Source organism: Panthera tigris, chromosome D4, assembly GCF_018350195.1.
Source record: "Panthera tigris isolate Pti1 chromosome D4, P.tigris_Pti1_mat1.1, whole genome shotgun sequence".
NCBI lineage: Eukaryota > Metazoa > Chordata > Mammalia > Carnivora > Felidae > Panthera > Panthera tigris.
The window spans coordinates 82,408,938-82,426,268 of record NC_056672.1 but is presented as its reverse complement, the minus strand read 5'-3'; the positions used below and the strand labels follow the sequence as shown (position 1 = coordinate 82,426,268).

Here is a 17,331-nt window from a genome sequence, read left to right as displayed (position 1 = left end):
TGTTCTGAGCACTTGGGCAAGGGAACTTAGTAAGGTGTGAAATTAGCATAAAGAATAACCTTCTTGGTCTTGAAACTAGACTGCTCTGGGATAAAAAACTTAGGCTTGGGGAAATACGTTTGCTTTCCCTGTGGTGAGACTGGAAGAGGAGCTCTGAAAAGTAGTTGTAATTTACGGTGACTTCTGACTAAGCAGCGTCTGTGTGCAGCTGGGAATGGGGATGGACAGGTGGCTTGGGACCATCTACTTCGATGCTGCCCTAGTCTTTGGAGGAAACAGAGTTTTGGCCACTACTGCCTGTTGCACCCTGACAGGAAAGAACAGACTTCGCTCAAGGTGTTGAGCTGCCTGAGTTGAAATCTAAGTGTACAGGCTCTGTTGTGTAGGGACAGTTGGGGGGGGGGGGCGGACTTGTAGGGGGAGTGTGGGACAGAAAGCACTGTGGGGCCCCTCTGGGCAGGAGAGCATTGTGGCTGCCAGGCTTCCCACTTTTTGCTGCCGTGTGGCCCAGTCAGGCTGACGATGTGGAATCAGATCTGGGTTCAAATTCCAGCTTTTGTCCACTGACTGTGAGACTTGGCACAAACTACTTCTTTCACCCTCAGTTTCCCTGAGGGTAGAATGGGGGAGACTATAATGCTGCAGAGTCATAATGAACAAATAAATGCAGTGTCCACGTGATTGCTGGGCCCGGATTTAAAAATTCAGTAACTGTTAGTTTTCTTTTATACCTTCTCTATCAAAAAAAACCCTAAGAAAACCAGTCTGTTTTATGCCAGGAATGTCAGGGAATGGCACGCTATGAGAAATGGAAGAAAGTTTTGATGATCAAGGAATTAGACTGTTAATGTGAAGAGCAGGACTTAACACTCTCATTATTAAAAAATAAAAGTTGATGAAAAACAATGTGTGTAATTGTGCAGCTGGTGTCTCTTGTATCATCAGTAAAGCAGGTGAGTTGCCAGGCATAGGTGCTGAGATTTAGTGCTTGATCAGACTTTGAGGCTAAGGCTGGTTGAGCACAATCTCTGTGTCAGGCGTGGTGGTATTGCCTTGTGTGAACCATTTTATCAGATCCCACAACTGTCTAATGATGTAGGTACTACTAACCACATTTTTCAAATGAGAGAATGGGAATTTATTGCCTAAGGTCAGATGCCATCCCCAGGAAGCCTGCCCTGATGCTGGTTCTGCACCCTGAGTCTCCTCCCCAGCCTAGGCCAGCCGCCCTCATCTCTGCATCCCCCTCCCCAGCCTAGGCTGGGTGCCCCTCAGCTGTGTGTCCTCTCTTCAGCCTAGGACAGGTGCCCTTTGTCTGTGCACCCCTTGCCCAGCCGAGGCCACGTGCCCCTTGTGTTTATCGCCATCACAGCACTAAAGTTAGTTCCTTGACCGTCTTCCACATTAAGCCAGGCATACTTGAGAGCAGGGACTCTCTTTGTCTTTGAGTTCTCTGTGTCAGACCCAGTACCTGCCATATAAGGTTGTTTAGGAAGAATTTATGGAATGATTTAAGAAGTCTGCTAGGATCTGAATTAAGATCCTAACTAAGGCTCTGGGTTGAGTACACGTAGAGTTAAAAGAATAGTTTGCTACCTAAACTCTTGAGGACAAGAGTTTTTATGTTTTTAAGTCAAGTTGCCCTGGTCTATGCAGAGAATTACTTATTTTTTTCTGAAGAGTGTTTTTTAGTTCATGTTCACTTAAGTAAAGGAATATCGTCTGGCTTCAGACCAAACATTTACTTGACCAGGGAAGGAAAATGTCACCAGTATGCAGGTAGCACCCTGGAAAGCAGACCTTTATCTAGAGGGATGAAAGGAGCAGGGGTAACTGGCAGTCTTCGACAGGTATGTTTAAATCTTATTTAGTGTTTGAGTGATCCCGGTGGACTAGAATGTGGTTAATGTGAAGCAATTTAACTGATAATGCAGACATATAGCAGGAAACTGTGTGGCAGTTTAATATTGCTTGTGGTGACATCTTAGAAACTGTTTCCAGGCACCGAGGGCAGGAAGTGGATTGTAAGTAATCGAAGGAAGTATTCTAAGTGGGTTTGAGGAAACCTGACATTTATGGATGCAGAGAAGAGCATACTCTAAGATTTGAAGGCATAGGGACAAGGCAGAGCAGCTCATTTGGCCTTGTGGTGGTATTTATTTTGCATTAGCCTGTGTACCTGTCTTCTGTCCCTGTCAGACTGTGACCTCTTTGAGGTTGGTGACCCAGAAGCGTATCCGTTTATTCATTCACTCACTGTGGAACTAAGTGTGAAGCACATATTGAACATTCACCCACAAAATGTTGGTGATTATGTTAGTATTGTCGTAACTAGTAGTACTCTATCATGTGCCTGGTAGTGGGCTGAGTGCCCGGGACACAAAAATAAAAGTTTTTCTTAAAAAAATAAACTAAATACAAAATAAAGATTTTCCTTCACGTTAAGGTTTTCCAAAATAGTAGTGAGACAGAAATGCAAAATAAACTCCCTCTGGGGCCCCTCCCCACCAAAAAACCCGAGTATGATACAGTACGAGCAGTGCTATGGTAGGGATGCGGCTCATGCTGAGTAGGTGAAGGGATGGAGAGGCTGTCTGCCGAGGTGGTTTCAAGGAAGGAAGGCCAGCTGGCTTCATAGAGCTGTTTTAGCTGAGACAGGAGAGGTGATAAGGGTGTGAAAAGGGCAAGTGGTGGCAGTAGTCCCCACCGAGGGAGCAGTATGTGTGAAGATGTGGCATACTAAGAAAATAAAAACGTTAATTACCGTTTTTAGGCACATGCCAGGAATTGTGTTAGACACTGAGAATTACGGTGCTGAATAATGCATATTCGTTCTTACTCTCATGGAGCTTATAGTCTGGTGGACCCAACAGATGAAAAATCACAGATCAATTCCCATAAAGCTATGTGGATGTGCTAGAAAGGAAACAAGATGCTGAGTGACAATGCAGGGTGGCTGTCCTGTTTTAAAGCAGTGAGGGAAGGTTTACTGTAGAGCTGACATTTGAGCTGAGACTTCAAGGATGAGAAGTCATTAGTCCTGTAAAGAGACTGGGCAAGACTTTCCATTCGGGACAGAGTTGAGCATATACAAAGGCCTCGAGGCAAGACGATTCTAGACCTGTTTCAGGATCTGCTAGAATTCCACAGGTTTGGGTAGTGACTGATGGGACAGAGCCTTGTTGTAAGGTCTGAGATCAAGACTGGGGACTGAGTAGGGCCTTGTAGGCCATGGCAGTCAGAAAACAACTTGAGATGTAATTCACACAACTATAACATTTGTTTTTTTTAACGTGTAATTAAATGATTTTTAGCTTGCTCACAAAAGTGTGGTCAATAACTACTATCCGACTTAACATTTTCATCCACCCCAGAAGGAAACCTCATGCCCATTAGCATTTGTTTCTCATTCCCCCCAAACCCTCTCAGCCCTGAGCAATCACTAATCTATTTATAGTTGCTGTAGATTTATACTGGGCATTTCATATGGAATCATATGTGGAATCATACAATAATTGCTGAATAATATTTCATTGTATTGAGAAACCACATTTTCATCCTCTCATCAGTTGTTAGGTATTTGGGTTGTTTCCACTTTTCCACTGTTATGAATAATGTTGCTGTGAACATTTTGTGTGGGCATATGTTTTCCTTTCTCTTGGGTATATACCTAGGAGTGGAATTGCTGGATCATATGGTAACTCTGTTTAAGAAACCGTTAAACTGTTTTCCGAAGCAATTGTACCACTTTGTGTAAAGTGGTTATCTCCTTGTGGTTTTGATTTGGCCCAGATGAGTTGCGTGGAAAACAAAAGATCAGCATAGAAAGAGATAGGTTTCTCAGCAGAGGTTGGAACTTGAACTGAAAGAAAGGTGATGTTTGTCTGTTTTCCTCCCAGACTCTTGGGGTTCAAAGTCCTTTGGCTTCAGCCCTTGTTTGTTTGGGAGACGCGGGAAGTACGAATCCCCCTACTTCTCCACCATGTTGGCCTTCTTGTAGAAAGGTGATATTTGGAGAAGGGAGGAGGCATTCCTAGAGGAAGAACAGCGGAAGTTTTATGACTTGGGAGTGGGAGAACCCCTTCTTATTGTTTTCTGGTACAGAGAAGCAGCTTTGGTTTCTTAGGATAGCTCGGCTCTAGTCTTGTTTTCAGACTGCTCCTCAAAGGATCCCGTTACCAAAATACACTACAGACTTCCTTCTTTGTGAGGCCTGTGTGTAGCATGGCCGACATGTCTCCCTAGTGTGGGATGAGAGCAGAAGTTGATAAGTGCCTTCCTCCAGGGCTTCTCCCACTATTGTCTCTTCTATTTCCTCTCGCCACCACAGTGCTCCCCTGCCAGTCCCCGTGGAAGATGGTACGAAGGGTGGTGGAATGAGAGTCTTGTTGCAGACCGTGCTCCCCATTGTCAGTGCCCAGAATCAGTCACTTGAATTGTCATGACTTTTCTGAACAGTGTATTGGGTGCCACTCTGTCGTTCTCGTCTTAGCCTGTTGCAGTCAACTTCAAGGGTTTTGTACAGCAGCTAGGAAGGTTGAAACAGGGAATGTAAAACCTGGAATGTTGCTTTAGGAAAATATGTTTCAGACTGTTACATCTGTGTGTAAGCTCCTAGCTGGAATTCTAGTTGTGGGTTGCAAAGATTCAGCCTTTTTCCTGGCCCTAGAGGGAACTAATCTCTGGATTTACAACATCCTTTTGCTTAAAAGGATTTTGTTGGGAAATGGAAAGATAAACAAGGAAGAAAAATAAACCAAAGAAAACAAAAACAAAGTTGGTCTCCTTGACTTTTATTGGAATCCATACCCATTCTTTCCAAGTACTTAGGACTTGAAAAGGAGCCAAGTAAAGGAAGTAACAAAAGGTATGTTCAAAACATTTGACTTCCTATAGAAAAGATAGGTTATCTTCCCAAAATTCATTTGTAAATTGGTTACAGTATTTAGAATGTATTTTTTTTCTTAGAGACATGTTACTATATATGAATCAGTGGTTGTCAAAGACTTTGTAGGCAGAAGGAACTGTGTAAAAGACAGGTAGAGCTGAAATATAGGACATGTGAATAAAGGTTAGGGGTGAAATTGAAAAAGTCAGCTTATGCCACCGGGACATGATGCCATTGAAAGATTGAGTTGGGAATGTGATACGATCAGATTTGGGTTTTTAGGAAGATGACTGTGGCAGCAGTAGTTTAGAACAGTGATATCTCAGGCTTGTACAAGATGATGCACTGGGGTGTGAAAAGAATATGTTAGAACTTATCTTTGTTTTTATTCTTATTTTTCTTAAAGTAGGCTTCACACCCAGTGTGGAGCCCAACGTGGGGCTTAAGCTCATGACTGTGAGATCAAGACCTGAGTTGAGATCAAGAGTTGGGGGCTTAACTAACTGAGCCACCCAGGTACCCCTTCTATATGTATATGTTTTTTATCAATCTTCAAAATTTTCTTTTGTGTTTTCAAGTGTATATATTAGTATAGTAAGACATTCTTATAATTTATAAATCATTGTATCAAATGTATGCTTAAATTTTTTGATAGGGAAGGAGTGCATGGAAAAAAAAATTGGAGACCACTGGTTCATGGAACTGTGTTACAGATGCTGTAGAAGATCAAGGCCTGATGTGAAGTTTTAGTTGTCAAAAGAAAAAGGACAGATTTGAGAGAGATTTTGGGTAGAATTGACAGGACTTGGTGACAAATTACATGTAAGGGGCGAGAGAAGAATCAAAGACGATTTGCCGAGGTTAGCAAAGTTACATTAGAAATGAGTGTTTGGAAGGTGAGGGCCAGTTATGTAACGTGTTTGCTTTTCTGAGGAAAAGTGGAAAGTTATAATTGGGAGAAGGCGTTTTAGTCTGCAGCGAGAAGGGAAGAAATCTTTTAAGGGCCTCGTAGTGAATGTGTGTGCTTCATTTGATGAGTAAGACTTTAAGTGGCCTGAGCCAAGTTGCTGAAGGGAAATCTGTCCATGTTAGATGTTAGAGAAGAAATAAACTTTTGAACTCACTTGAGCCACAGGAAAGGTTTCAGGGATGTTTCATTGATCTCGCTTAGGCCGTATGAATAAATAGGAGGAAGGAAACTAATGTAGAGAAAGATGCTGTTTGACTCCGAGCAAACAGTTCTTGTCCTCCAGGGTGTGAGAGGAGCTGGGGAATGTGGGCCTTGGAGACCCGTGCAGTCCCGATCTGAGTCCTGAAGCTAACAGATTCACCTGTAAGGTTGTTGTGAGGGCTAGAAGCGACCTTGCATCTCGCCTTCAGTGGAGAAAGGATTGTTGAGTAAATGGCAGCTGTCACTACTACCGCTTGGAGAGGACGAGCACGCCTGTCTGAACCACCTGGAGTCAAAGCAAGTGTTCTTTTTTATAGGCTTTTTTTTTTTTTTTTTTTTTTTTTAAAGCCAGAGAGAAAGTATTTGCTTGCTCTCCGTGAGTATGATAGGATGGTGTGTTTTACATTTTACTGAATTTATTTGAAGGTTTGTGATCCTATGCAAGGCACTGTTCCTCTTGCTGGTTGGGAGAAAAGAAGCTCAAAGTCCACTGAGAGAGATAAGAGAAGCATGCGAATAATTAGAACAATAGTGATTAACATCATGTCTCTTCTCTCACAAACTATTTGAAGATTTTATTCACCTTTACATAAGATTTATACCTTCTTATATTTATCTTTGTGTAGCTGGTGCTGTTGTTCACGTCTAGCCTTTTTTTTTTTTTTAATTAAAAAAAATTTTTTTTTTAATTTACATCCGAGTTAGTTAGCATATAGTGCAATAATGATTTCAGGAGTAGAATCCAGTAACTTATCCCCTACATGTGACACCCAGTGCTTATCCCAACAAGTGTCCTCCTTAATGCCTCTTACCTATTTAGCCCATCCCCCCAACTACAACCCCTCCAGCAACCCTGTTTGTTCTCTATATTTGAGTCTCTTATGTTTTGTCCCCGACCCTGTTTTTCTATTTTTTTGCTTCCCTTAGCTTCGTCTGTTTTGTATCTTAAATTCCACATATGAATGAAATCATATATGTTTTTTTCTGACTAATTTAAATTAGATAATACACTAGTTCCATCCAGATTGTTGCAAATGGCAAGATTTCATTCTTTTTGATTGCCAAGTAATACCCCACTGTGTGTATATACCACATCTTTTTTTTTTTTTTTAATATGATGTATTGTCAAATTGTCTATCATAACAGTGTGTAAAGTGTGCTTTTGGTTTTTGGGGTAGATTCCCATGGTTCATCGTTTACATACAACACCCAGTGCTCATCCCAAACTGCCCTCTTCAATGCCCATCACCCATTTTCCCCTCTCCCCCACTCCCCATTCACCCTCAGTTTGTTCTCTGTGTGAGTCTCTTACGGTTTGCCTCCCTCCCTCTCCGTTTGTAAGTTTTTTCCCCCTTCTCTTCCCCCGTGGTCTTTTGTTAAGTTTCTCAAGATACACATACGAGTGAAAACATATCTGTCCTCTGACTTATTTCACTCAGCATAATACCTTCCACTTCCATTCACATTGCTGCAAATGGCATGATTTCATCCTTTCTCATTGCCAAGTAGTATTCCATTGTATATATAAACCACATCTTTATCCATTCATCAGTTGGTGGGCATTTAGGCTCTTTCCATAATTTGGCTATTGTTGAAAGTGCTGCTATAAACATTGGGGTACATGTGCCCTTATGCATCAGCACTCCTGGATCCCTGGGATAAATTCCTAGTAGTGCTATTGCTGGGTCGTAGGTACCATATATGCTTTATCCATTCATCTATCGATGGACATTTGGGCTCTTTCCATACTTTGGCTATTGTTGATAGCACTGCTGTAAACATTGGGGTGCATGTGCCCTTTTGAAACAACACAGCTGTATCCTTTGGACAAATACCTTGTAGTGCAATTGCTGGGTTGTAGGGTAGTTCTATTTTTAGTTTTTTGAGGAAACTTCATACTGTTTTCCAGAGTGGCTCCACCAGGTTGCCTTTCCACCAGGTTGCCTTCCCACCAGCAGTGCAAAAGAGATCCTCTTTCTCCACATCGCCCACATCTGTTGTTGCCTGAGTTGTTAATGTTTGCCATTTTGACAGGTGTGAGGTGGTATCTCATTGTGGTTTCGATTTGTATTTCCCGGGTGATGAGTGATGTTGAGCATTTTTTCATGTGTCAATTGGCCATCTGGATGTCTTCCTTGGAGAAGCGTCTATTCATGTCTTTTGCCCATTTCTTCACTGGGTTATTTGTTTTTTGGGTGTTGAGTTTGGTAAGTTCTTTATAGATTGACTACTAACCCTTTATCCAATATGTTATTTGCAAATATCTTCTCCCATTCCATAGGTTGCCTTTTAGTTTTGCTGATTGTTTTCTTCACCGTGCGGAAGCTTTTTATCTTGATGAGATCCCAGTAGTTATTTTTGCTTTTGTTTCCCTTGCCTTCAGAGACCTGTTAAGAAGTTGCTGCAGCCAGGGTCAAAGAGGTTGTTGCCTGCTTTCTCCTCTAGGATTTTGAAGCTTCCTGTCTTATGTTTAGGTCTTTCATCCATTTTGAGTTTATTTTTGTGTATGGTGTAAGAAAGTGGTCCAGGTTCATTCTCCTGCATGTCGCTGTTCAGTTGTCCCAACACCATTTGCTGAAGAGACCGTATTTGCTCCATTGGATATTTTTTCCTGCTTTGTCAAAGATTAGTTGGCTATACATTTGTGTCCATTTCTGGGTTCTCTATTCTGTTCCGTTGATCTGAGTGTTTTTGTGCAAGTACCATACTGTCTTGATGATTACAGCTTTGTAATACATCTTGAAGTCTGGAATTGTGATGCCTCCAGCTTTGATTTTCTTTTTCAGGATTGCTTTGGCTATTTGGGGTCTTTTCTGGCTCCATATAAATTTTAGGATTGTTCTAGCTTTGTGAAGAATGCTGATGTTATTTTGATAGGGATTGCATTGAATATATAGATTGCTTTGGGTAGTATCAATATTTTAATATTCTTCCAATCCAAGAGCATGGAATATTTTTCCGTGTGTGTGTGTGGTCTTCAATTTCTTTCATAAGCTTTGTATAGTTTTCATTGTATAGATTTTTCACCTCTTTGGTTAGGTTTATTCCTAGGTATTTTATGGTTGTTCACTTCTACTCTTTAACTGCTGATTTCTTTTTCCTGGGTGCTTAAAATGATTGTTTGTAAACCTTTTTTTAGGGAAATTTTAAACATCTACAAAAGTAGAGAGAATAGTATAATGAGCCCTCAAATGACCATCACTGTTTCAACACTTACTAATTTATGGCGTATCTAGTTCCATTTATAGGTAACTACCCATAACTCCTTCTGCCCTCCAGTTCTGAATTATTTTGAAGCGAATCCCAACTGTCCTATCTCATTCTTAAATATTTCCATATGTGTCTCTAAAAGAGAGACATTATTTTTAAAAAGGTGACATCACACCTAAAAAAAAATTCCTTTGTGTCATCAAATATCTATAGTCACTAAAAAGTTTTCTAGTTACATCTCTCTTTAAGGGTTGATTTATTTAAATCAAGTAAGATCATACTTTTCAATTGGTTGATGTGTATCTTTTTTTTTCGCAATTTATTTATTGAAGTGTGTTATTTATGCTATGTAGTTTACACTGCATCCTGTTTAATATGTTCTGTCCCCTTTATTTCCTACAAATTGGTAGTTAGATTTAGTTACTTGATCAGATTCAAGTTCATTTTCTTGGCAAGCATACTTAAAATGTGATAGGTACTTCCATCAGGAGGCACATTATGTCTGATTATCTCTCTTTTTGGTCCATTAATTTATTAGGGGCTATTAAATGGTGATATTTTGCTTCTATCATTGCTTCATATTAGCTAGAATACTTCTATATAGAAAAACTTTACCATATCCACTATTTGGTTACCCTGAGGTATAGTTTATCTAGGAAAAGCAGGATAAATATTTCCTTTAATCATTTTTCAAACTGAGTTAATTGGCTAGTGTTTTCCAGACGGGACTGTTTTTTGTTTTTGTTTTTTTCCCAAGTGTCACTTTAAACACATGAATTTAAACCTATTTATTATATTTGAATCTACTGTAGTTCTCAATGATGTTTAATTTGTCCTTTGTCTAGTGACTGCTTCAAGTTAACTTCCAGAATCCTTTTGACAGGATCCCAGTAGTTTTTTTTTTTTTAAATGTTTATTTTTGAGAGAGGCAGTGTGAGCAGGGGAGGGGCAGAAAGAGAGGGAGACACAGAATCGGAAGCAGGCTCCAGGCTTGGCACCATTAGCACAGAGCCCGACTCAGAGCTTGAACCCATGAACCGTGAGATCATGACCTGAGCTAAAGTCGGAAGTTCAACCGATGAGCTACCCAGGCAACCCTCCCAGTAGTTTTTAATATCTCCCTTGCTTTTTGGTATGACAAGATGTTCTAGGCTTATCTTGTATTTTTCCTGCTCCAGACCTGTATTCCTGTTTCTTTAAGGAGTCTTGTTTCCTTTTAGTGGGAAATGGTATTAGAGATTTCACTTTGGGTTTTAGGACTCTTGTTTTTTGTTTTTGTTTTTGTTTTGAATGACTACTGTTGTCAGTCATTATTCTAGGCTTTTCCAGGGATCAGCACTAGGAGGTTGTGTGTGTGTGTGTGTGTGTGTGTGTGTGTGTGTGTGTGTGTGTGTGTGTTAAAGGTAAACTTCATATTGATATTTCCAGTTCAAGTCTATAGCATTGTTATTTAACTTTATCACTCTTGTATCTGAATCTCCTGTCATTCGTACCAAAAAGTGCTGATTTCCAGTGACACCAACATAAGTATCTTTGCTTTATCACACAAGACCCACATAACTCAGCAGCAACACCGACATTACTATAAACAATATGATTACTGAAAACTGGTTGGTTTTGTTTTTAATTTGGCAGTTCTTTCAAGCTTTGCGTTGGGTTCTGTGCTGACAGCTCAGAGCCTGGAGTCTGTGGATTCCAGGTCTCCCTTTCTCTCTGCCCTTCCCCCTACATGCTATCTGTCTCTGTCTCTGTCTCTCTCTCTCAAAAATAAACATAGTATAAACAAGGTTTTAATGTAGCCTTTAAAACAAAAAACAAAAAACAAAATGTTTAACTTCTATCCCTCCCTCATCACTGTGTTCCCTCCTTCGTAGGTAGTTTTTAAAAAGATGTTAATTTGTCATTAAGAAAAAAAGGTAAATACATGTGTGTATTCACACCTTCTTCCACCAGTCCCTCAGGTAATGATAGCATTCTGAATGTGCTTTTCTCTCTTTTTCTCATTTTATACCTTGTAAAGAAGTTCCTTCTAGCAGTGTCTAGGGGTCATCCTCATTTCCTTTTTTTTTTTTTTTCCTTTTTATTTTAGAGAGGGAGTGTGAATGGGAGAGGGGGGCAGAAGGACAGAGGGACAGAGAGTGAGAATCTTAAGCGGGCAATATTTGTTAACTCCCTGAAGTGAAAGACGATGAGCACCTTTATAGTAATTATCTTTTCCTCTTCTAGTGTTTTATATATTTATATTATTTCGAATTCTTAGAATGGTTTTATTTTGACATAATTACTTAATCCTTTTTATTCCATTAACTTTCAATAACGTCTCTTAATTCCTTACTCTCTAAGGGAAGGATACCTTTTTTCTAGTTTCTTCTAAGCTATACTTTTATGTGGTTATTTTAGTTCTGATCCATGGCCAGAACCAAGTCTTTTATTTTTTTTTCTTTATTTTTTTAAATCTTTATTTATTTTTGAGACAGAGAAACAGAGCATGAGTGGGGGAGGAGCAGAGAGAAAGGGAGACACAGAATCTGAAGCAGGCATCAGGCTCTGAGCCATCAGCACAGAGCCTGACATGGGGCTCGAACCCACGAACCGTGAGATCATGACCTGAGCCGAAGTCAGAGCTTAACCAACTGAGCTACCCAGGTACCCCTCCAAGTCTTTTATTATATATGCTTAGGTTAAGCTTAAAAATTAAATGTTATTGGGGTACCAGGATGGCCCAGTCAGTTAAGTGCCAAAGTCTTGATTTTGGCTCAGGTCCCGATCTCACGGTTCATAGGTTCGATCCTTGCACTGGGCTCCGTGCTGATGGTGTGGAGCCTGCTTGGGATTCTGTCTCCCTTTCTCTCTGCCCCTCCCCTGCTTGCTCTCCATCTCTCTCTCTCTCAAAATAAACATTATTTTAAAGCATTTAAAAAAATTAAATGTTATTGTGAGTATTTAAATACTATTCAACATAGGCCGGGTAGGGTGCTGGAATAACCTTTTCTTTCTTCTTGGTGCATTACCATCCCGTTTGAGGGAGAATGTGCTTAACATCAGGGTCACAGAAACTTTTTTCCATATAATCCATCTAGAATAAAAAATTATGCTCTATATGCTAATACATACATTATTGTTGCATTTATTTGCACAAAAAACACAGGGGGACACCTCCCTGTATAGAGAGCAGCACAAGGTGTCATGTGAGTACTGCCATCCTCATGTTGGCAGACAGAAGCCTCTACTTTGCAGTCCTTGTGGGGGCTGGGGCACTTTTGGGAGCATGAGCCTTGGCTTTGATTTTGACCTTGTTGGTAGTCTCAGTCCAGCAGAGAGAGGCTGGCACCCTGGCAGTGTTGTAATAAGCTTGTTTCTTAAGCTTGGGGCCCATGCCTTTCAGAACATTGAACTTGACAAAGGCCTTGATGGTCTTAGTTTTTTTTTTTTTTAATTTTGTTTTAATGTTTATTTATTTTTGAGAGAGAGAGTGTCTCTCTGCGGGGGAGGGGCAGAGAGAGGGAGACAGAATCCACAGCAGGCTCCAGGCTCTGAGCTGTTAGCACACAGCCCGAAGTAGGGCTTGAACCCATCATGACCTGAGCTGAAGTCGGAGGCTCAACTGACTGAGCCACTCAGGTGCCCTGATGGTCTTAGTTTTATTTTATTGTTCTGCATCTTCATTAGATCCTTCGTGTGTTTTCTTGACAAAGTTCGAGGTTCTCAGGAACTTGACAAAGTGTATCTTTATGATTAGGGCTTCCTGATGCCGTTTCTGACCCATTTTGCAACTGATTATGTGTGGTGTGGTTCTTGGACTTGGCTGTGTCTGCATTGCTGCCCGCAGTCCAGAAAGTGCTTGAGACTGGAAAATAACGAGCTATATCTGGATTTTGATTTTTTAAAATCATAAGTCTCTTCTTCCCCTTCTCCCTGAGTTTCTCGTCTTTTTTCTCTTCTTGCATTATTTGCTTTCTCACATCGTTAATTTTTTCAAACTTGAGATCATACTTGCAGTTTTATTAAGGCTCTTTTTTTTTTCCTTCTTGGTTTCTTCCCATCTTCCTGTTGTGATCTGTGCAAAGCTAGCTATTTTGTTGTAATCCTGGAATGTCCCTATTTCATTATTTCCTGGCCCCTGTGTTCTTTTAATTTATTTGCTGGGGTATATATTCAAGTTTTTTGTTTTGTTTTTTTAAATTTGGAGAGAGCAGGGGACAGGTAGAGGGAAAGAATCTTTTTTAATGTTTATTTAAAAAATTTTTTTTTATGTTTATTTCTGAGAGAGAGAGAGAGAGAGAGACAGGGAGAGACAGGGAGAGACAGGGCATGAGTCGGGGAGGGTTAGAGAGAGGGAGACACAGAATCTGAAACAGGCTTCAGTCTCTGAGCTATCAGCACAGAACCTGACATGGAGCTCAAACTTGTGAACTGTGAGATCATGACCTGAGCTAAAGTCAAACACTTAACTGACTGAGCCACCCAGGCACCCCTTAAATGTTTATTTTTGAGAGAGAAAGAGACAGCATGAGTGGGGACGGGGCAGAGAGAGAAGACACAGAATGTGAAGCAGGCTCCAGGCTCTGAGCTGTCAGCACAGAGCCTGACATGGGGCTCAAACCTGTGAACTGTGAGATCATGACCTGAGCCGAAGTGGGCCGCTTAACCGACTGAGCCACCCAGGCATCCCTTAAATGTTTATTTTTGAGAGAAATAGAGATGGAGACAGAGACAAACAGCATGAGTGGGGAAGGGGCAGAGAGAGAGGGAGACACAGAATCCAAAGCAGGCTCCAGACTCTGAGCTGTCAGCACAGAGCTCGATGTGGGGTTTGAACTTGTGAACTGCGAGATCATGACCTGAGCCGAAACTGGACACTTAAGCAACTGAGCCACCCAGGCACTCCAAAAGAGAGAATCTTAAGCAGATTCCACGCTCCGCTTGGAGCCTGATGGGAGGCTAGATTCCACAACCTGGGATCATGACCTGAGCTGAAATCAAGAGTCTGATGCTCACCCAAGTGAGCCACCCAGGAGACCCTCAAGTTCTTGTAAGAGACAACCACACCAGTGGACTTGCAGGAAGGATGCATTTGAGTTTTTGCATGTCTGAAAATGTCTACTCTCTTACACGTGATCAGTAGTTTGTATGGTTGCTAGAGTTCTGGGCTGAAAAAATTGCCCAAAGAACTTGAAGAAAGTTTCCTGCTTTCACCTGACTTCCTTTGACACTGCTTTGGAAGGGGAAGGGAGTACTTGCCCTCCTGTTGACTGTTAGGGTATATGTGTACATTCCCTGTTGAGGCTTTGTTAACACTCGGGGTAGGGAATTCCCTTTACCTAGGGAGTAGGTGGGAGTTCTCATTCCCCAAGAGGTTTCTGCTGACACCTCTCTGGCTGGGTAGAGTGGTGCCTTTTTGCTGCTCTCCCCATGGCCTCAGTGACTGCCACCGGTGAGCGGACGTCCAGGTTTTCCAGTTTCCACCGAAACCACATCGAGGGGCTCCTCATTACTGCTGGGGATGATGAAAGTCCCAGCCCCCTACTTGACTTTCTTGGCAGTGGTGGGTGGATGGGATTCTTGATGACAGCCCGGCCAAGGTAGAAATTTGGTTTCTTCCCTGTTTGTCCTTTGCTGACCTGAGTGAAGGTGAGGCTGAACAGGTTTTTCTGGGGTGCTTGGCTGGTGTTTGGTGGTGGGTTTTTGTCTTTGTTTTTCTTTTACTAAAAGGTTTCTGACTTGTTAGTCTGGCCCTTTGGCAGACTTTTGTTTGAGTTTTTTGGTCTGCGTCAATTGGGATTTATGGGTTGCCAGCTTTAGTCATGAATGGAGGTTGAATTTTATCAAATGCTTTTTCTACATCTATTGAGATGATCATAGGATTTCTTTCCCATGTGTTAACGTAAGTGATGTTTATTTTCAAATGTTAAACTAACTCTGCATCCCTGGGACAAACCCATTTGGTCACGATATATTATTCTTTTTATATATACTGCTGGATTCAATTTACTGATATTTATTTTATGGTCACATCTATATTCATAAGAGATTTTAGCTGTAATTTTCCTTTATTGTAATGGTCTTGTTAGTTTTTGGTATCAAGGTCATTCTGGCATCACAAAAAGGATAGGAAATATTTTAAAAAACTGTTACAGAAGTGGTGTGGTTTTAGTATAATAAGTTATTGGTGATTGTAGATTTTTGGATGAGCATTGAATTTAGGAAAATTAAACATTACTCATAAGCATTTCCTTAACCCCAGTGCTTATTTGTGTTTCCCTATAATATGAGGGGATAAGTAATCCCTTCTCCCACCCTCCTTATATACACATATTTATTTTACTTTTTTTGGCTGGATAATTCCATGTCAGGTGAAGGCCGTCATTATGTTTCATCTGTTCGTATTTTGGTGCATGTCTCTTAAGAACACCTGTATTTTTCTATATAATGAGTGTACTTTTGTCACCATCAAGAAATTTCATACACTATATTATCCAATAAACAATCCAAGTTTACATCTTCCCATTTGTGCCAGTGATGTCTTTTGCAGCTGTTTATTTTTGAACCTGGGTCCAGTTAGGGATCATATGTTGCATTTAGTTGTCGTCTCTTATTCCCTTTTACTTAGAACAGTTCTGGGGTGCCTGGGTGGCTCAGTCGGTTGAGCGTCCGACTTTGGCTCAGGTCATGATCTCACCGTCCGTGAGTTCGAGCCCTGTGTCGGGCTCTGTGCTGACAGCTCAGAGCCTGGAGCCTGTTTCAGATTCTGTGTCTCCCTCTCTCTCTGACCCTCCTCCGTTCATGCTCTGTCTCTCTCTGTCTCAAAAATGAATAAAACGTTAAAAAAAATTAAAAAAAGAACACTTCTTCTGCCCTCCACCTTTTGCCTCTAAAACTGACTTAAAATTTTTTTTTTCTAAGTTTATTTATTTTGAGAGAGTGTGTGAACAGGGGAGGGACAGAAAGAGAGGGAGAGAGAGAATCCCAAGCAGGCTCTGTGCTGCCAGCATGGAGCCAGATACGGGCTTGATCTCACAAAACCATGAGATCATAACCTGAGCTGAAATCAAGAGTCGGACACTTAGCCCCCCTAGGCATCCAGGCGCCCCTGAAGTTGACTTTTTAAAGCATCCAGACCAGTTGTTTTATAGAATGTCTCTGATTTAGAATTTGTGTCATTGTTTCCTCATGCTTAAGTTCATGTTTAAACATTTTGGCAACAAAACAATAGGTAATGTGTCTAATGCCATGCATTTTTTTTTTTTTTTTTTTTTTTTAAAAGTAGGCTTCACGTCCAACATGGGGCTCAAACTCACAACCCTGAGATCAAGACCTGAGCTGAGATCAAGAGTCGGGTGCTTAACCGACTGAGCTACTCACGTGCCCATAATGCATTTTTATTCTCTTTGGAGTTACTCTGTTACTCTTTTTTCTTCCATCCCCCCACCCCCTTTTTTTAAAAGGCTTTTATTTGTCATCTTTTTTATCCTCTTGTAGCTTTCTGTTCCTGTTTTGTAAAACTCATGTTTTTTTTTTTCCTGTTCTATTTAAGGATACCAGTTTCCTGAAACATATTTCTTAATCATTTTCAGAGATATATTCTTCTTCCAAGAGATGATGTTCCCTTTCCTCCATTTTTAAAAGGTCTTTTATTTTCCACATGGCCTTGAGCTAGGTGAGCCCTATCTAGATCTGCTGTTTGCCATAAGCGGGGTGAATGGGTTACCATGGGCACTGTTTTTTGTGCCCTGGGTGACTATCCGGTCCCCTTCTCAGAACTTGCAGCTGAAGAACTGGTTCATGTTCGCTGTTCCTGTTGAATTCCTAGTGACTAGCAGGCATTTATGCCACTGAGGTAGAATTTTATTCCCTCACTGCCTGATACTCTCCTATTTTCAACTAATGATATACAGAAAGACTACAGTTCCCAAAGTGTACTCCTTTAGAGTTGTTCTTGTCTCTGTTCTCACCGTACTTTTTGTGTGCAATTATTATAACCAGTATAACTCATTTTAAAAGTAATTCAAGAGATAAGTGGCTCTACCTACCTATTAAAATGTGTGTGTGTGTGTGTGTGTGT

The 17,331-nt window shown here is 40.9% G+C and overlaps 1 protein-coding gene across 1 annotated transcript in view; it reads left to right on the top strand.

The window, feature by feature from the left end:
- DENND1A (DENN domain containing 1A) overlaps positions 1 to 17,331 on the top strand; it is a 509,265-nt gene that overhangs the window by 1,825 nt on the left and 490,109 nt on the right. The window lies entirely within an intron of this gene.